The 18,716-nt window shown below is 36.3% G+C and overlaps 1 protein-coding gene across 3 annotated transcripts in view; it reads right to left on the reverse strand.

Annotated features, from left to right (window-relative positions):
• The window catches only part of LOC131431009 (protein daughterless), a 113,406-nt gene that overhangs the window by 93,586 nt on the left and 1,104 nt on the right, over window positions 1-18,716 (reverse strand). The window lies entirely within an intron of this gene.

An 18,716-nucleotide genomic window follows, 5' to 3' on the forward strand; every position in this document is an offset into this window, starting at 1 on the left:
ACAGAATGGATAACTCAACAGAACAGTCATATCGAGTTCGATCGTTCAGTCGGAACTCAAACCAAAGAAGAAGGAAAACACACAAACACGTTTGCCGCCTTTATCCGATGCTAGCTGATTAGATTGGATCTTTAGTTTTATTTTTCTTGGCATAATTTTCACGTTCCGAGATAGGATCAGCACATTTCGTTTTATATGTCTTTAGTCGCGATACCTTTTCTGCGCTCACGGGCGCGAAAGGTGGCCTTGAGCCAGGCTGCTGCTGCGGCCGCTGCTCGGTCGGTTCGATTTGAATAAGTAATCACCAGCCTATGAATTACTAAGCTAAACAGCGCCGCAGTTTCGGGGTATGGAAGGCAACAGAAAGCAATGTGGGGAGGGCTCGGAACCGATCGCTTCATTTACGATGGATCACGCTGGTTCCACTGGAATTCCGACGCCCGGAGACTGAACGAGTTTCACTCGTAATCGCCGATTTACCTAAGCGCGAATATATTGGTTCAAATGGTCGAATATATTCGGATGAATGGAACGTGTTATTTGAATAATACTGTTCCTGGATTATAATTTCAGTATAAAACTGATAAAAATAGTTTGCGCTGCTATATTTCGATGCGGAACTGATACAAGTTGTAGTGTAAAAGTGGTTAAACAATATCATATAGTTTCAATGATTCTAATGAAGTACGTATGTGATATTTAAATTCGATAGCACATACAAGAAAAATAACATTGGGAAAACTTTTTGGTCTAAAGTTTTGAATGTCTAGTACGAAAGAGAAAGTAACAATCCACAAATAACCAGGGGAACGTGTCACTTGAGCCAATTTGTTCTATGTACTGTCTATCAAACACGAAATAGATTAGAATCGATAGACGAATGAGATGAATTCATGAAACTGGCTAAATCTTGTCCTTTCTAAGACATGGATTTGAATCTGTGTGAATCTACTATCATCCAACTTCTGATTTTTGACTGGAGCCACATTATGTGGCCAAACGTTGTCATGATGAAAAGTGACAGACTCATGTATCATATTCTGGCGGTTTGCTTCATTGCTAGCTAAAATTAAATTAGTTGGATTTGATACAATGGTCCTTTGAAGAAGAGCAATATATATTTCTAATGAAGCCAACCCACCAATTAGAAAACCACTTTCGACGTTGGCGTATTATTACTGTTAGTGATTGTGACTGAATGCAAAGATTTACGATCATCTTCTACTCTTAGAGTTACCCTTACGGATAAACGGAGCAGGATAGCATAGCGTAGTTCATGTACAAAATATAATAAATTTTGTCCTTCATGCACTTACTTTGGGCTGGTAGTAGATAGGGGTAGCTTGATGGTCCCTAAATGTAGATTTTGTCTTGTTCAGTTTCCCACAGGGCTTACAATAATGAAAAGTTATCTGACAATATTGACAGGTGGCCAGTTGATTTTCGTAGGTTACTAACAATTATACTGGGTAACTTATATGTTAATCTAAAATCACATAAGAATATAAATATATCTTATATGTATTGAAAACCGAAAGTGCCAGCCATTTGAACATCAAACTCAAACAATAAATCAGGAATGACTTTCAAACAAGTCTAAGCTTGTTGAAACCGGTTTGGCCATCTCCGAAAAATGGGAACGGAGAGTAAAAAAGTTCGTTATGTCGTTTACGTCACTTATAACTTACATCACCAGAACCGAAAGCGACAGCCTACTGATCTTCGAATTTGATTCACAGGAATCAGAACTAATTGGCTCAAGTGGCACGTTTTCTTAGTTATTTGAAGATTTGTGCCTTACCGTGGATTCTCCTCAATTTCCTGATGGGAAAAGAATGGTAAAGAGAACATGGAAGAAAATTGTGAAGTGGGAGAGGTGGCAAAACACCACAAAGCATAAAGAAACAAATCGTTCTCCATCCCCAAAAGGATGCTGAAAGCTGCCAAAATGCACAGTTAATGAAACCTCCAATCCCCGAGAGGATTCAGAGATTTTACAAAAGCGACATCATTCTGCATTCCCGGAAGAATGCAGAACAAATCAGCACCCCATAAGAAATGCCAAACAATGTGCTGAAACCCCGTTTAGGTCAATACAGAAAGGATTCATTCTCTCCAGGAAGAACGATGAACCCCTCTGACTATAGCTCCTTACCACATTGGGTGGGAAACAATAGGATATCCTTTAATTTTAGCTTCGCAAACACAAACTCAACCATATGTGGAGAACCAAAAACCCGAATACGTAGTTGCGTCAATGCGGAACAGTCACATATCAGATGATATGAAGTACCGGTCATACAAAACTTCTGAATTTCATTGGGATCCGATTCGGTTCCGGAATTATAAAGTTAAATTTGTAAAAAAAATTATACCATCACTTACAGGATAAAACAGAAAACGAAAAAAAAATCTGAACTAACCCCAATACTACTCCATTCGATTGTCATTATCAGTTGACGACCAAACAAACTGATTTCGGTTATCTTCGTTCCCAGTTTTTGATTTCGGAGGCACAGAAAATAGTGGTTACATTTTCTCTCGAGACGATTGTTTCGCGAAATTAAACAAAAAAATGGGCATACAAAAAACCTCCTGATTTTGCTAGATTTTCCTGTTTTTCCAAAATCAAACTCCTTGTTAATTATTCAAAAAAAAGTACAGTAACTTGGAAACTAGCGATGCCATGATCAGAACATGTCCGTAAGAAAATGTAAGCAATTTGCAGCTTTCGAGGAACCCTTCAAATCCAATCTCAGAAACAGTAAATTTCGAGGAATCTTTCACACGAATCAAATAGACATTTGGATTTCATGTGACAAATGTTGTTGAATAAATTACTAACTTATCTAGGATAAATTCCGTAAAAGACTTAACAGGCTAAGACAATCGCGTATTCCGGATGGCATAGCGTGTAATGCGCCACTCTTTTCGTCAAACTTGTCCATTGCACGGTTGTATCCCAGTATTAAACCAGGTGACGTACAACTCCCGGGCGATGCAGCAGCCAAGTAACTACAATCCGCGGCCGAATGCGTGTACCATTTTTCCGCTGTCTCTCTTTCACTCGAAAAGCCTTCGAAAAGCCAAACCGGGTGCGGGTGAGGGAATATAAAATACACATTATGTTGATTTGATTTGCTCCAGTGAGTTTTGCCGCTGCTCCTGCCGCCGATTGGCTGTGTAAAATCGTTGAGTTTTGTAACGCTAAATAAATCCCAAATCATATCTGCTGGTTCAACTCTCGCACGGCAGGCAACGATTTCGACTTGAACTACTGGCTTCCAGCGAGCTTGAGGTGAAAGAGGAAGCGACAAAGAGGTACGGAGGCAGAAAAAAAATTATGATCGGTCGGGTTTTCCAGCCCCCGGTTCCATGCCATTCCATGCCAGCCAGCCAGCCAGCCAACCAACCAGCCAGTCAACCAGGGCCTCTCGATTCGATATTCCTTTTATTGCCAACTAAGCGTGAGTGGATTGTCGGTTTGGTTCTCCTCTTCTTTCTCGCACATTTTCACAGAGTAAATACACTACACGGAACATATATGCGCCGTGCACCCCTTCGACGACAATCATGGCTATGGTCGACCAAAACAGCGCGACTCTCGAGCGACATGGTTCGGGCTCTGGACAGAGATCTCAGATCGTTGGTGTGGTGCTGGTGGTGTGGTGGTGCCTTTCGTACGTTGGTGAAGGTGGTGGTCGCATACTGACACTGCCAGTTTGCCCTACTGATGCTTGCTAGGTATGCTGATGGTGCGGCAGTGCCGCGGTGGTGGTAGTGACGGTACTGGCGGTGGTGGTGGTGGTGGTGCTGCTGCAGCATAAAAGTTGCGACCAACGAAAAAAAATACATGTATGCAGAGGGAAACTGCGGACCGTGGAAGACCAAAAAACCAACAGCGGTAGCAGAAAAAGGCAGTAAAAATAAGAAAAGTTATAGAAAGAGGCTTTCGCTTCTTTCTTCAAGAAGCATATAAAATTATACGGGGCCTACGGTCGCCAGGTTTGCAGAAGAGCAGAAGCAGCAGCAGCAGCCGAAAAGTGCATGGAACGGGGATAACAGCTCAAAATTTTATTATACTTTTAAGCTTCGGCCACGTTTTGCGTAGCCACCCGGCTGGAGCAGCTTTTCAAGGAGCGTGAAAGTAGCGGGGTTTGGGGAAGACGAGAAGGGTTTTTTTTTTATATTTTGTCATGGTTCGCTTTTTAGGTCATTCGTAATTTTAGACAGATATTAAAATTGCAACTTTTGACTTTGCTTCTTATTTAAATTGGAAGTCTTGCTTTTTTTCTGAGGCAGTTCCGAAATTTCCATCGTCACCACGGTTCATTATGTAGTGATGGTGTCTCTCCGTTAAAGGTGTGAAACTTTCGAAATGAAAATTAATATTCAACACATATTCAAATCATTAAGCTCGGGTAATCTAACAGGCATACAACCACCGCAGTTCCATTAGTAACTGTTTACCAACAAAAAGGTAACCTGTGTCTCTTTCCAGCCATATTCAATTTCTAGATCGGCTTCGTCTCAAACTTTTTAAGAAGCTCCATTAATCTCTGTCTATTTCCACATTATTTCCGTCCATCACAAATGCATTTTCATGAACTAGTAAAGCTGAAAGCAAAAGAATTGATTTATAGCGGATTTATGTTAATGGAATAACAATGTTGAAAACTCAAAATGGAGGTCATTCATTTCACTTTGGAGGGAAAATAGCGAACAAACAACTCCAATTTGGTTCTGACGATATCTCTAACTTTTCTTCGAATACCACTCACAACATTTTGGCCACTCTGTCTATTAATTTGAGCGTCCCTTTTGTTCCATCATATTTTCATCTGAATCATATCCCGGATTCACGTTTCCATTCTTTTTCAACTTCTGTTCGACAATTGCCTAATAACTGCCAATTGGGCGAAAATATGGGCAGTTGGTTGCATGGATTTCATTTTCGAATCAATACATCCCGTTCTCTTGATACCACTTCTCCGACGTAGTGACAGCTTGCCAAATCAGACCAAAACTTCGAAGGTCTGTTATGTTTCATGTACGGAAGAACACGGTTTTTCAGGCACTCCTGTTAGTACATAGGGGTCATAGTCTTGTTTGTCAGGAAAACTATCTGAAAAATAAATGTAACAGAATATCTAAGCAGATCTAAACTGTGAAGAAAGAATTATGTATTAGACATAATTTTCCATTAAACGTAACATAAAATTCCGATATTTTTAATAACACATGGGCTGAAAAGTCCCGGGCCTAACACATAGATGGCGCTATTTTTATTGCAGTCACCTTTTTTCAATTAATACTAACCTTTAAAAGACATCTGTTGAAATTTCCATATAATCTATTCATTAGTTTTTGAATTATTTTGCTAAGAGTGACGCTACTTTCGTTATTTTCAGCGCAATGGATCAAAAACAATTTTGTGTTTCAATTTTACACTGCTTCTTGATGAGAAAAAAATACCATTCAAGCGAAGCAATGTGTTAGGAAAAGTCTTATGTAGACTCTTCTCTAACAGAAACAAAAATAAAACGTTAGTTTGCTGAGTTCAAACTTGGTCGTAGAGACACCGATGATTAGGTAAGCAGTGGACGTCCAAATGAGGCGGTAACACCAGAAAACATAAAAGAAATCCACAAAATCGTTTGGAATGATCGAAAAATGAAGTTGCGTGAGTTAACGTCAGATATCAAAAGAACGTGTTGGCTCTATATTGCATGAGCATTTGACTATGAAAAAGTTCTGTTCGAAATGGGTGCCGCGTTTGCTCACTGTTGACCAAAAACGAGAATGTGTTGATGATAGCAAAACTACATGAATTGAACTTCGAATGGCTCCCACATCCACCATATTCGCCAGATTTGGCTCCCAGCGACTACTGGTTGTTTGCAGACCTGGAAAAAATGTTCGCCGGTTACGAATTTCGCACGAATGAAGAGGTTATCGCTGAAATCGCGGCCTGAGGTAAAAGATAAATCATTCTACAAAAGTTGTATTGAAATGTTAGAGCAACACTGGAATGATTGGGTTGCTCTTGATGTTAATTGTTAAATGATTGGGTTGCTCTTGAAAGTTAATTTTGAACCAAAAAAATCCTGTTCCATTTGTTATACTCGGTACTTCTCATACCATGTGTTACATATTATTATGAAGTTTGTTTCCAATCAATTTTCTATGCAGTCAAAACTTCAAGTCAAGTCAAAACTCATTTTTGATCTATCAACTGTATTCTACTGATATATTACTGCTTAAGATTTACATGCCTAACGCGTAATTTCCGATTGCCGATGGCTAGCTAGTACGACTGCACGAATTTATATGTACCATTTACCTGACCAGCAGATATGTACATCTGTGGTTCAGTCGATAAACGGTTGCTCTTTGTCATCTAATGATTCTTGGTACAAATCCCAGTTGTTACGAATATTTTTTTGTCGTGAATACGACTTACTTTACTATGGGGCGCTTTTTCAAAATTTACCCTCTGAGAGAGTGAGAAGTTTTTGATCGTGAATATCTCTTGTTGTATCTAACGAATCAACATAATTTTTGCTACATTCCATCGGAAATATGATCACAATTTTATGATAAAATTTTCAGTTGTGTGACATAATCTCAAATAATTCAAAATTAAACTTTTCTGAAATGTTTGGTATAAACGAGTATCAAAGAGGATAATTAATAAGGCGCGTTTGCCTTTCTCATATTTTTAAACTCATAGCTCAGTGATCTGTGAAAGGATTTATATAATCTAACTACCAATAGAATCGAAATTTTTCAACTTAGGCGTGTAAAGAAAAAGCATTGAAGTATTTCAATAGTACAGTATTGAAAAACCTGTCTCATTTGACCCATGTCAACACCAGCGAATCAGAACGCGTTCTGAGGAAGAGAACAAAATATCTGCTGCTGTACAACAAATCGTTCGAGAAAATGTTCCGAACAGTGTTTAATATCGTAGTGAGTTCCACAATTTGGTCCTTCTGAAAGGCAGTAATGAATCCCGTACAGCATCCGGATAGTTTCTTTTAATGAAATGCAAATCCGAAATGAAATATCGAAATTAAAATTATATATGCTGCTATTTTTATAGCCGTTAGGACCGGCCATTAGTGAAAAAGCTACAAACGATATCAGGTAAAAACAAACCTCTCAACAAAAATTGGATCAGCTTGGATTCTATCGCCAGTGCGAGCAGATGTATTTTGTGTTGTTTGCAAAGCTAGTTTCGCTTCCGACAAGAGCATTGGTGAAAAAGCAACGGTGAAGAGCATCACACAAAATCAGCCGTTCTAATGGCTCCAAAAGTTTTCTAAAGAACTATTAGGATTTCTTGCTCGCAAATCGAAGGGAAATATCCTCAGTTTAGTGCAAATCTAGAACTGTTTGAATTGATTTTTGCACTTTTCACTGTGTGAAATTCACAGTAATCTAGATCAAGTGAAGCCTTCTTTGTTTTTGTTTTTTCTTTAGAAAAATGTGGAAAAGGGGAATGCTTGCATAATTTATACAATCGATCAACTAATTGATATTCGGAAGTGTTAAGGAACATGTCAGTTGTTTTCGTATTCACGACATCGTTATGTCTCTGACATTACCCACCCACCTTTTTTTCATTTCATTTCTAGTCATGTAATTTTCAAATCATACGTAAGATTCTGTTATATATGATGGATGCTTTTTGTTACAGCTTATTCGATGGAATTTTGCAGGTTTCTTTCTATCTGTATAGATTTTTGTCCGCCGCTGCAAGTACCTTGCCAGATCATAGGCTTTTTTGTGCATTTAACGAAAAAACTGTTTTAATCCATCTAGTTGTGTAATTATGCCTTTCTCGTATACAATACTGTGGTATTCTATTCAAAATGTTTGTGCATTAACTAGTATAACATACAGAATGAAATAGTGGTTTGCTCGCGGAGGTCATTCTTAAGAAAACGAAAGATTTTATAAGATTTTGCCATCGTACTCTAAACGACGATTTAAATTTTTGTTGTATCCGAGATTATGCAGTAATTTTTGGTAGGATCATAAGACCTTTCATTTGACCCTAAGATTGGGAATATCGGTTTTGAATCCAGTTTGGATTTTTTTTTACGGTTTTTGTTTCGCCGGTTTAAATGACAGTGTACTATATTTAACACACCTTTCCCTATAACTCTGGAACCGGAAGTCAAATAATCCAAATAAAATTCAGGAATTCCGTATGGGAGAGACCGTAAGACTTTTTATTTGAATCTAAGTTTGTGGAAATCGGTCAAACCATCGCTAAGAAAAGCGAGTGAGATCGATTTTGAAATATATGACCACTATTTCCGGTGCCTCCAGAACCGGAGATCGAGAACCAGGATAGTCGGAATCGGTTTGTTTAGTGGCTATCGATTTGTGTAGTTTTGAGACCAGTTTAGAAAAATTACAGTATCCTGTGCATTGAACACCCCAGCGACGATGCATTGGCTAGGATTAAATTTCTTGACGATATCAACCATGAATTGACCCTAATCGTTCTCAACACCTTAAAATACAGCTTCCAAATCCACTATGACTCTTTCTGTGATCTTGTCGATCAATAGCGTGCCGCTCACGGAAATTTTTGAGAACGCTACTCACGCTCAATTGAAACAATTTGAACGACTTCGCGATTGTTGAACCTGAACACGTCGGATTTCCGAAGGTGATATCCAAAATAAATGATCGGTTCACTGCTTCCATCAAGCAAAACGTTTTAAAAAAAAAGGTAAAAAGAGTCATGAGAAAAATTTTCTGCACTGAAATAGGAAACATTTCAAAACAAATTACTGTGGAAACATTCCAGATCAGACAACTAGAAGCGCCAGAGTAAAATACCTGATATACGGGTATGAAATTAACAATAAGATACAAATAATGAACGTTTGGTGTGAACGAGTCTTATTTTTTTAAATGGTCTAAAATATGCCAAACATATATGATATACCTACATCAAGTCATTGAACAAATAACATCATATTTTTTCATTGTGTTAAAAATGTCCAATTTCGTTCCAGAAAGTAATGATTTGCGGAAAGCATTGACTTTTTGTTTTCATTTGAAGAAAAGTACTGCAGAATGGCATCGAATGCTTTTTGAGGCATATGGTGATCACACTGTATTAGAAGCAACATGCTGTAAAATAGTTTGAACTGTTCAGGAATATGGATTTTGACGTGAGAAATGAAGAACATGGAATACCATCAGAACAGTTTGAAATCGCCGAATTGCAAGTAATGTTAGATGAAGATGATACTCTAATGTTAAATTTTGCACAACAAACAATTTCTGGCAGTTTAAAAGTTATGGGAAAAATCCAAAAGTGTGGAAAATTGGTACCACGTGAATTGAATGAAAGACAGATGGAAAACCAAAAAAAGAAAAAAACACTTGTGAAATTTTACTTCAAAGCCACGAAAGAAAAACAGTTTTGCATCGAACTCTTACTAGCAATGAAAAATGGACTTATTTCAAGAATCCTAAGCGCGGAAATCTAGGGCTTAGTCCGGGACAACCATCAACGTTGATTGCTAAACCAGATCGATTCGGTAAGAAGTCAAAAAAGCCCTGTGTTGAACTTCTAAAACCTGGTGAAACTGTTAATACATATCGCCACAGACAAAAAATCGGTACCAACATGTAATTAGGGTATATCATGCGTTAGGCCTATACGAATGTTACAGAACATAATGCTCATTGCTCCATAGCTTTCAGGTACACAATAATTTTAAAAAAAACTTAAAACTCGAATAATGAGATTGAAAAACTCAAATAATGAGCATTATTTCCGATGAACATTTCTGTTGGTGCGGTATCTATAAATAACCAGAAAGATGTGTAGAAAGTAGTTGTCAATATTTTTATTAAAATGATTTTTATTTTCCTATTCAGAATTAGTGTTTCATTTTAACAAAAGACAAAAACTCACTTCATACCTGTATACCTAGTAAACCGTATTTCTAGAAATTAAATGACTCAACCTCTAGGTGATAGCATTCAAATATAAAACATTCCTGCAAAGACGGTTCGTTTTCCATTTTGAGTGACATTTGGTAAATAGAACGGCGTTGACGTTCGTAGCAGAATGAGAGTAAACTGCAAGGTAGCAATCCGATTGCCGGATTTCAATTTTTCCGGTTTTGCGAAATAAGAATTCCCGGTTTTCAAAAAAGGGCCAAATCACCTCAAAACCAATTCCAGCTAACAACATATCTGATATTCCTTCAGAAACGAATTTTAGCGACACAGGACAAAATTCTTCCAAAATTCCTAGAATGGACGTTTGTCGTTCTGGAAAACCAACAACAATATATGCCTGCAATTTCAAAGCAGCTGACTGAGCCTTTTCCATTCCTTCCGTAAATGAAAGTCGAAACTTCAGTTCGATGGGAAAATTATAAACGTCATGATGACACTGCGAACCTAACACAGTACCGTCATTGGCCGGGCTTCGGCCATGGTACAACAAATTGTCATATGAACATACACTGTTTAAATTGTGGCAATTCACTTGCAAACTTGCCTTTTCAATGAAAGAAACTTTCAGAGGAAATTTCATGTCCTGATTGTAGTGGAAACCATAAATTCCATTATTGACAATGTCATGTCAAGACAAACAAATTTAAATTCTCATCCCATAAAATCAAATTTAAAATCATTAGATTTTCAAATGATTCAAATAATACAAATGAGATTTGAAAACACGTACAAAACGTCGATCTTTTTCTTCGTAAAAGGGTTCTAAATGCTGAGCACCTCTCGTGGAATAACCAGAAAAATTATCAGAATGTACGAGTTCTTCATAATAAACTCTCCACTGGTTTTGGCCAGTTTTATTTCCAAATAGCCCAACTTGTTTATCCTCTATGAGAAATCCTTCTACTATTAATTTGGTTCTAGCAGATCAATGTAACATGTTTTTTTTTTAATTTGTCCGATGTTTACAAATGTTGAGTGCTTTTTTCCATAATGTATTCATCTACACCAGAACCTAAATTCTGGACCAGCCTTCAGAAATTGGATCTAAATTCAAGACAAAAAAGTGTGTTGTAAATAGCAATGACTTTACGTCTGCTTAGCGGATTATGGATGCTAATGCACTGATGAGCTGAATGCGAAACGTACAACAATTAAAACTATCAAATAAGTACAAGAACTAACGCAGAACTGAGGATTCAGTTCATGATTTTTTATCTACAATTCTAGAACTGATCTCATTTTAAGAATCCGAATTTAATTCAACAACTAAATTCTGAACTTGAATTCCGAACCTAGATTGAAGAACTGCATTCAATTCTAAAATTTTGTTACAGAATCCAAGTTCCGAGTTGATTTCCAGCATGCATATTCTAAATTCATGAATCTGAATTCTGGAAATGAATTCTGAAACTGAATTCAGGAATAAGGTTCTGAACTGAATTCAAGAAGTAAATTATGAAACTTAGTTCAGGTATCAAATTTTGGTTCAGAATTCGGCGTTTAGATCTAAAATTTCGTTTCGGAATCCGAATTTTAAAATCCGTATCTTGAATTTTGTTCTAGAGTTCTGAACATGAATTCCGAGCCTAGATTGAGGAACTGAATTCAGTTTTAAAATCTTGTTCTAGAATCCATGTTCCTAATTTAGTTCCGGCATGCACGTTCTGAATTCTGGAAATTAATTCTGAACTGAATTCAGCAAAAAGGTTCTGGAACTTGAATCAGGAATTACATTATGAAACTTAGTTTAGGTGTCAAATGTTGTTTCAGAAATCTGTTTAAAAATCAGATTCGAAGTTCAGATCTAAAATTTCAATTCAGAATTCTGGATACGAGTTCCGAACAAAAATTCAGACAGAAAATTCAAAATTGTTAATGTTACCAAAAAAAAACTACAAGGATCAGCCTCGTAGGATTGTTCGAGCCATTGATGTGGAACAAGGCAACCAAAATTTCTAATGATCTACAATCAATCGTCACAAGTTTGAATCCGCAATTGCACGAGAGTCTGCTTAGATTGATCTTGATTAGGAACCAACACCGAACATTGTTTGTTTTATAACCGACGAAATTACACCAATATCCCAAATGTAAGCAATTATATCTTTGTACATACTTGCGATACGATTTTGATATTTAGGCTTCTCTTCGCCAAGCTTGTGTTCAACTTTTGTATGCAAGCAGTTATTTTTATAAATAAATTTCTCTACCATTCTGCGATTTCGGTTGAAGCGATAAGCTTTTAATCACACAAAATTTACCCCTGGGTTGTTGTTAATTTCTCAGGCAAAACGACATAACATTACATTTCATTCGAGCTTGCATGACACAAGATTAGAGCATACCAATTGAAGCTTCAAATCGTTTTATGGCACTTTTTGCCTTGCTGCCTAGCAACAACCAACTCTAGCATGCTACGCGTAGGACTGAAACGTTAGCTACAATTTCGCTTCTATTTATAGATTCGCGTGCTCCCAACAGCTTCGCTTTTGCATCGATTGACCAATCAGAGCGATGCTTTCCCTTTGATATATCGCTTACTCCTTCAAAACCGTCGTCTATGGCTAGGAAATCCGATATGCAGGAGTTTTTAGCAGACAAAATAGGACTACTGCTCACTACTAATAAAATTTTTAATCATTTATAATTGAAAATACGTGGCTTGATACATTCAAATCGAATCTTAGAAATATTTTCAATCAAATAATGGAGTAATATTAATAATTGATACAAAATAGACTGAGCTGTAAATGTTTAAAACCTGACCACATTTCTACATGTATTTTTCCTTGAGTTTCTGATTTGCACCCCTATATAGAAAATAAAGATGTGTTCCACATCAAAAGATTTAACATATTTCAACTAATCTATAGTAGATGGAACTTCATTTTGGTTTTATCTTTTCAAACATTTTAGAAAGTTCATTCATTTATGTTTCATAACATTACCCAACGGGAGACAGATGGAAAATGTTAGATATATGAATGAAACATAAAAATACACAAAGGCAAGACTATTTAAACTATTAGACTAGAAGTATTAAGGGTAATTTATACTTATTCGAATTCCACAATATTGCGAAGTTTCTTTAATTTAATGCTATGTTTAAAATTGGTAAAACTTCTCTTCTTAGCAATAGTGTGAGGGAATACTGTTGTTTGTTTTGTATATCTCTTATCCCAACATTAATACGACAACCCTAGAGGATGTGAATGCATCATGCATACTAATCGAAAACGGAAACCAAAAACTTTTACTTACTTCAAGTTTGGCGACTTGTGCGAAGAATAAGTCAATTCAGAGCGACATTCTAGAGTAGGAACAGTTCGAAATTAGTAGGTGGTGTAGGAAATCAATCAGTTTCACGAACTCTATTCGTGCTTTCAAGCCTCATCTGATAGGAAAGCGAGTAACACAAAACATCAGAACGTAATTTTATCTCCGACTCCCTCTCTCATCAGTCCCCTGGAAAAATCTACACAGTGGGAAACCCGTTGCGTCCGAGGAGAATGCATTTCACTATCAGTGCTTTCGGCAGATTTCAGACCGCAAAAAGGGACACAACCCTCGATAGTCTACGTGACACCGTTTCGTATCTCCCTGTAGTGTGTGCTCACACTCACGGCGGTGTGTGATTGGGAAATCGAAAAGTGAATCGAACAAGTTACAACAATTTAGTTTTGAAGGAAGCATGCATAATAATACACTACCCTGCCCTTTTCCCTGCGGTACCGTTGGCTGCTGCTGTCGCGTTTGTTTCTCTGATGCGGAGGGGGAGTAGGACACAAGTTAAGTTTCGCCTGTGACCGATTCGGAGACGTGAAACGGTGGCGATGTGTTTGCTAGGGTGTTCCGAAGGTTTTACCACCGCTTGCGCTCGGAACTGACAAGGGGAAAAAAAGGTAACGCAACGCTCGGCTGGTGTATTGGTGCGCGGTTGTTACTCTGTTGGGCTTGCGATATTATCTGAATGAGACATACACGCGCGAACTGTGTAGCTCTTTCTGACGGCAAAAAGAACAACAATGAATGGTGTGGAAGTACGCGCACCAGCAGCGCAGCGCACACACAAAACCTCGCCACTAAAGGCACTGCCTGTGACAAGTCTAGCCTGTGTACAGTTTGTGTGGCTGTGTGTGCGTGAGTAAAACTTTGCGGGTGAGTATGCAGAACGGAGAGACAAAATAATATTCACCAGCAAAATAGTCAAAGCAACAAAAAAGTGTCATTACGAATGTGACTGTGTGCGCCCGTACTTAGCGAGCTGAGTCGGAACTGTTTCTGTGACTCAACGAAGGGTTGCCAATTATTTTCATTGTTTTGGAAAATGAAAATTTTAGTTTTGAAGCACCAGTCGATAATTGAACTAATAATTTCGCTTGATAACTTGTCAACCAGTTGGTTGAATTAGGCAGTTGTTTGACATTCAAACAAGTTCAAAGTCTGATTTGGGATATATTTCAATTTATTTTAATGTCCTCGGTAAAGTTAACATGATGAAATCGTATCAACCAACAGTAATAACAAAAAAGATTATCTTTATCTTGAAACTATTAATCATAGAAAGTTGAACGTAATACTGATAGTTTTAAGTGATCTAATTACGATCAAACCTTCGGTTATTTCGGTACCAACATATGATAAGGGCATATCGTACGATAGGCACCTTCGAAAAAAATAATGCTGTTTGCTCGAGTTTTAAACATTAAACTGAAGCATAAGTACATAGTTTCGTAGATTATCGAATATTTACAAATAACATTTTTAATATTAAGGTGAAATGTAGTCTCAAAAAAAGTGCGCAAAATTTTGACCGCTCGAGTTGACCGAATCGTCGCACAAAGCATAACAAGAAAAACCGACACATATGAAACCAACAATATTTTCAGTGATTGAGCGCAGTGCGTGTTCCACTCGTTTTGTTGGCTAGTAAAAAAGATTCATTGATTCGTAATGAATTTTTAAATCCTTCACACGTTGAATATATCCTAATTCAATCGTTATTGTTAGTGATTACTATTACACTAGAAGCACTAGAAGAAGCAAGCATGGATCTTTCAAAAGAATTATTGAAGACAAAAAAACTTTCAGACCCTTAACGGCGATAAGATGAAATTTACGTAAAAGTAATAAGTATAAAATACTGTTAAAATAAATTACTGGACTGGAATTACTGCCAATATATACCATTCTAATTGACTTTCATTGTCATCTTCGAATAAGTAGAAATTTTTTATATTTCTATTTTTATTTGTGTCACCAACTAATGTAATCGTAGCTATGCTATGAATCGACTGCGAAGTCTGTTGAAATAGAAAGGCTAAATTCCACAATATACGTAATACCAAGACTTTGTTTTGCTTGACGATGTTTATTCGAATTTTTTAATCATCCAATACAACTATATGGACATCGTGCCAAATAAATTATGTTATGATCCTCTTTTCAGTATAATGATAGATTTTCCATGAACGTATATATTTTTGAGTTCTTGTTCTAGCACCAAATTGTATGAATATATGGGGACGGGTATAGCGTGATGGGATAGTCGATGCCTTTCACGCAGCCCGCCTGGGTTCGATTCCCAACCCCGCACATAGGGTCAGAAAGATTTTCTGGTCCGAAGAGGCGAATGACCTAAGATGTTAAAGCCTCTATAATTGAAACAAAAAAAATTGTATGAATATAATATGTTTAAATGTTCTACATGAACGGTAATATTTGGCTTGTACTCATTTCATTCAGTAGCCTGTCAAGACTGATTTTTAATTTTTGTTATAATTGCTACAATCTGAAGTAATACCTATTATATTACTTAGAAAAAAAAACCGATTTCTTACAATACCCATTTTATTGTATTCAACTTATTTTGATTTCAACAAAGCAAGCAATAAAAAAATGCGGATAAGTTTAAGTAAACTGTTTCAAATTCGGTTGTTTTAGCTAAAGTTTTATAATTTGAAGTTGCATTTTCAGATTCTTTGTGAAATTGTGCTACAAACACTACTTTTCAGTTCTTAAATCATCCCCTTGGAACAAAACAGTAACCGTTTATACATTTAAAAAACCAGTTACGGCTCTGCAAAGCAAAATTTCAAAAAGTTGTTATGATAGAGTTGTGATAAATGTAATTGCGAAAACTTAAGTGTTTTTAGTTTTTCGAAAATCGGTCAAGTTTTTGAATAATTGATCAAAAACACGATGCGCGTATTCCGCCACATTTCACCTTAACAAATACTTCAATGCTACATCATAAATCTTGAATTAAAATTTTAAACTCCTTGAAAGCCTACTGAAAATCACTATTCCTGCCAAGTGCACAATTCTTTATAAGGTTTATAAAGCAAAGTGGAAAATCAGCAAAAACGTGCGTTAAATCTTTTTCGAAATTATTCAAAATTTAAGAAATTTTGGAAACCAGCTCTACGAACAACATTAAATTGATTCAAATAGCAATGAATAAACTGTCATCTTGATATTTTTCTTGAAAATGTGTTTTGAATGCAATCAATAAGAATTCTTGGATTTTAGTTACAAGTTCGAGACAATGAATGTAAAAACTTCATGTACTACATGCAAATTACACTCAACCAAAGAAGTAATGAATCATATAGACCACAACAATTGTGTCATAAATGTACTTTAGAACCATCATATTTGCTCTAAGTGAACCTGTCATCCAATGAACACGCTCACACACAAAACTAGATTTATGAAAGAATTGAACTGACAATAATGTTTTAAAAATAATGTTTGAAAGCAATACTAAAGGTGTATGCTTGTTTTTCTTCTAGTACAAGTTATTTTATTTTTGGTTCAGTCTAGCGAGTAAAAGGTTTTATAGAAGCTTTCCCAACCATTATACTACTTGTCAAAAAAGGCACTAATGATAGTTTTCATAGAACTTGTAGTTCTTGAAGAATCAATTACAAAACTCTAATATATTTTAATCGGAACCATAAGGAATTGTGACCTTAGTTGTATACATGAAAGCTATAGAACCGAGCAATGAGTATTATATTTTATTGTTGTGTTAAGCCTAAATGTATCTGTTGGATAATTGTGATCTGTTGATACAAATAATGAGGAGGTTTTAGGCCTGCTGGAGGGAGAGAGAGATTGCCAAATTACATCTCCATCAGGCTTTTTCCTGCACCAATAAATATTTTGCAACATTCACAAGAGCCCTTCGCATGTACATAACCCACCCATAAAGTTCGCCAACTTGACTGACGTTTTATAGCAGATATTTCAGACCTACGGTCCATAGTTGCTTCGTATTGGACCGGCATAGCATCAAAATCATTTTTTTTAATTTCCCCATAGGTTGTTTTGGATCACAATTTAAGCTGATTGTTTAATGAATTGATCTTGCATGAAAAAAACTAGCTTTAAATAATCTTTTTTACTATTCAATTTCCTTATCAGACCATATTGCTTAAAAATCTGTTGGATAGATATGATGATCTTATTGCAATTTCATTTTTTGTTTCGTTCTTTATCAATGTTCAGCACAAAAGAACGGTGTTTCTATCGAAAAAGTGCAAATTAAGATGTTTTTTGAACACCAATAGAGGATGCATTTTCTTCTGATGTAACTTATTGCTTAAGTTTGAAAGATCACACTCAACGCCCAGTAATTCCGGAACCTAACCCGGTACAGCCGAAGAGTGTTTGTTTGACCATCAACTAACAACCTGCAAATTGAAACATTTTTAAACTCATTTCAGAAGTTTTTTACGGGTTTTGCACCGACGTTTCTGCTGATGGTTCGAATGTTTGAGCACTCAATAATTCGACCACAACCCTTTTCATTTGAAGCTAAGTTCGTGAAAATCGGTTCAGTTGTCTATGAGAAATCGAAGTGAGTTTCAATCTGGAGATATTGAGCGAAGTCGGTTTGTTTGACCATCAAAAAACAACCTGAAAATTGTAATAGTTTTAAACCCAATTTAGATGATGTTTTACATTATTACATCGTCACTTCTAACGATAGTTCGAAATTTTGAAGTCATCACACTGTTGCTCCGAAAACGGTAAACGAATCACGATAAACTTCTACGAGATAGATATGAGTTCCAATTTTAAGTTTTTGACCACTATTTCCGGAACCATAAATGTAATCTTTTCAGCCATCTCCAAGAAAATCAAGTGTATTTTTTGTCTCATAAACAATTTGCGTTCTCGACAACCTGAGTTGAATGGTATGACAAAGAAAATGAGAAAGGTAAAAAAAACCAACACACAATGTGAAACATGTCTACATTTTCACAAATTGGTCACGTTTCAAATTGTTGCAGCAATAGTATTTGACCGATTCAAATGATCAAATACTGCGAGGAAAATTAAATTATACTACTCTTTCAAAACTGTTGGTTTACAATAAACCAGTTTGTGTTTAAAGTTGAGCTTCTGATACAACTTTGCTGTTTAACTTAGGCTACTAAGATTTAAAAGCTTGTTATGATTACTTTGAGGACAAATAGCTAATAACAGATTTTGGTTGTTTAGATTTATGTTGTTCTTTCAATTTTTATGAAGGCGAAATTATTTGCAGGAAGCAGTTTATAGCATAATCGAGTCTGTACCATTCGTCATTAAATTATTTGTTTCGTGAAACTTTGATATTTTGTACGATTCTGTTAACTTTGTTCATACTCTAAAAGTTAGGATTTATATCAAAACAAAACATTTATTCCTGAGAATTAACGCTTCAT

This window comes from Malaya genurostris, chromosome 2 (genome assembly GCF_030247185.1).
Source record: "Malaya genurostris strain Urasoe2022 chromosome 2, Malgen_1.1, whole genome shotgun sequence".
NCBI classification, from domain to species: Eukaryota; Metazoa; Arthropoda; class Insecta; order Diptera; family Culicidae; genus Malaya; species Malaya genurostris.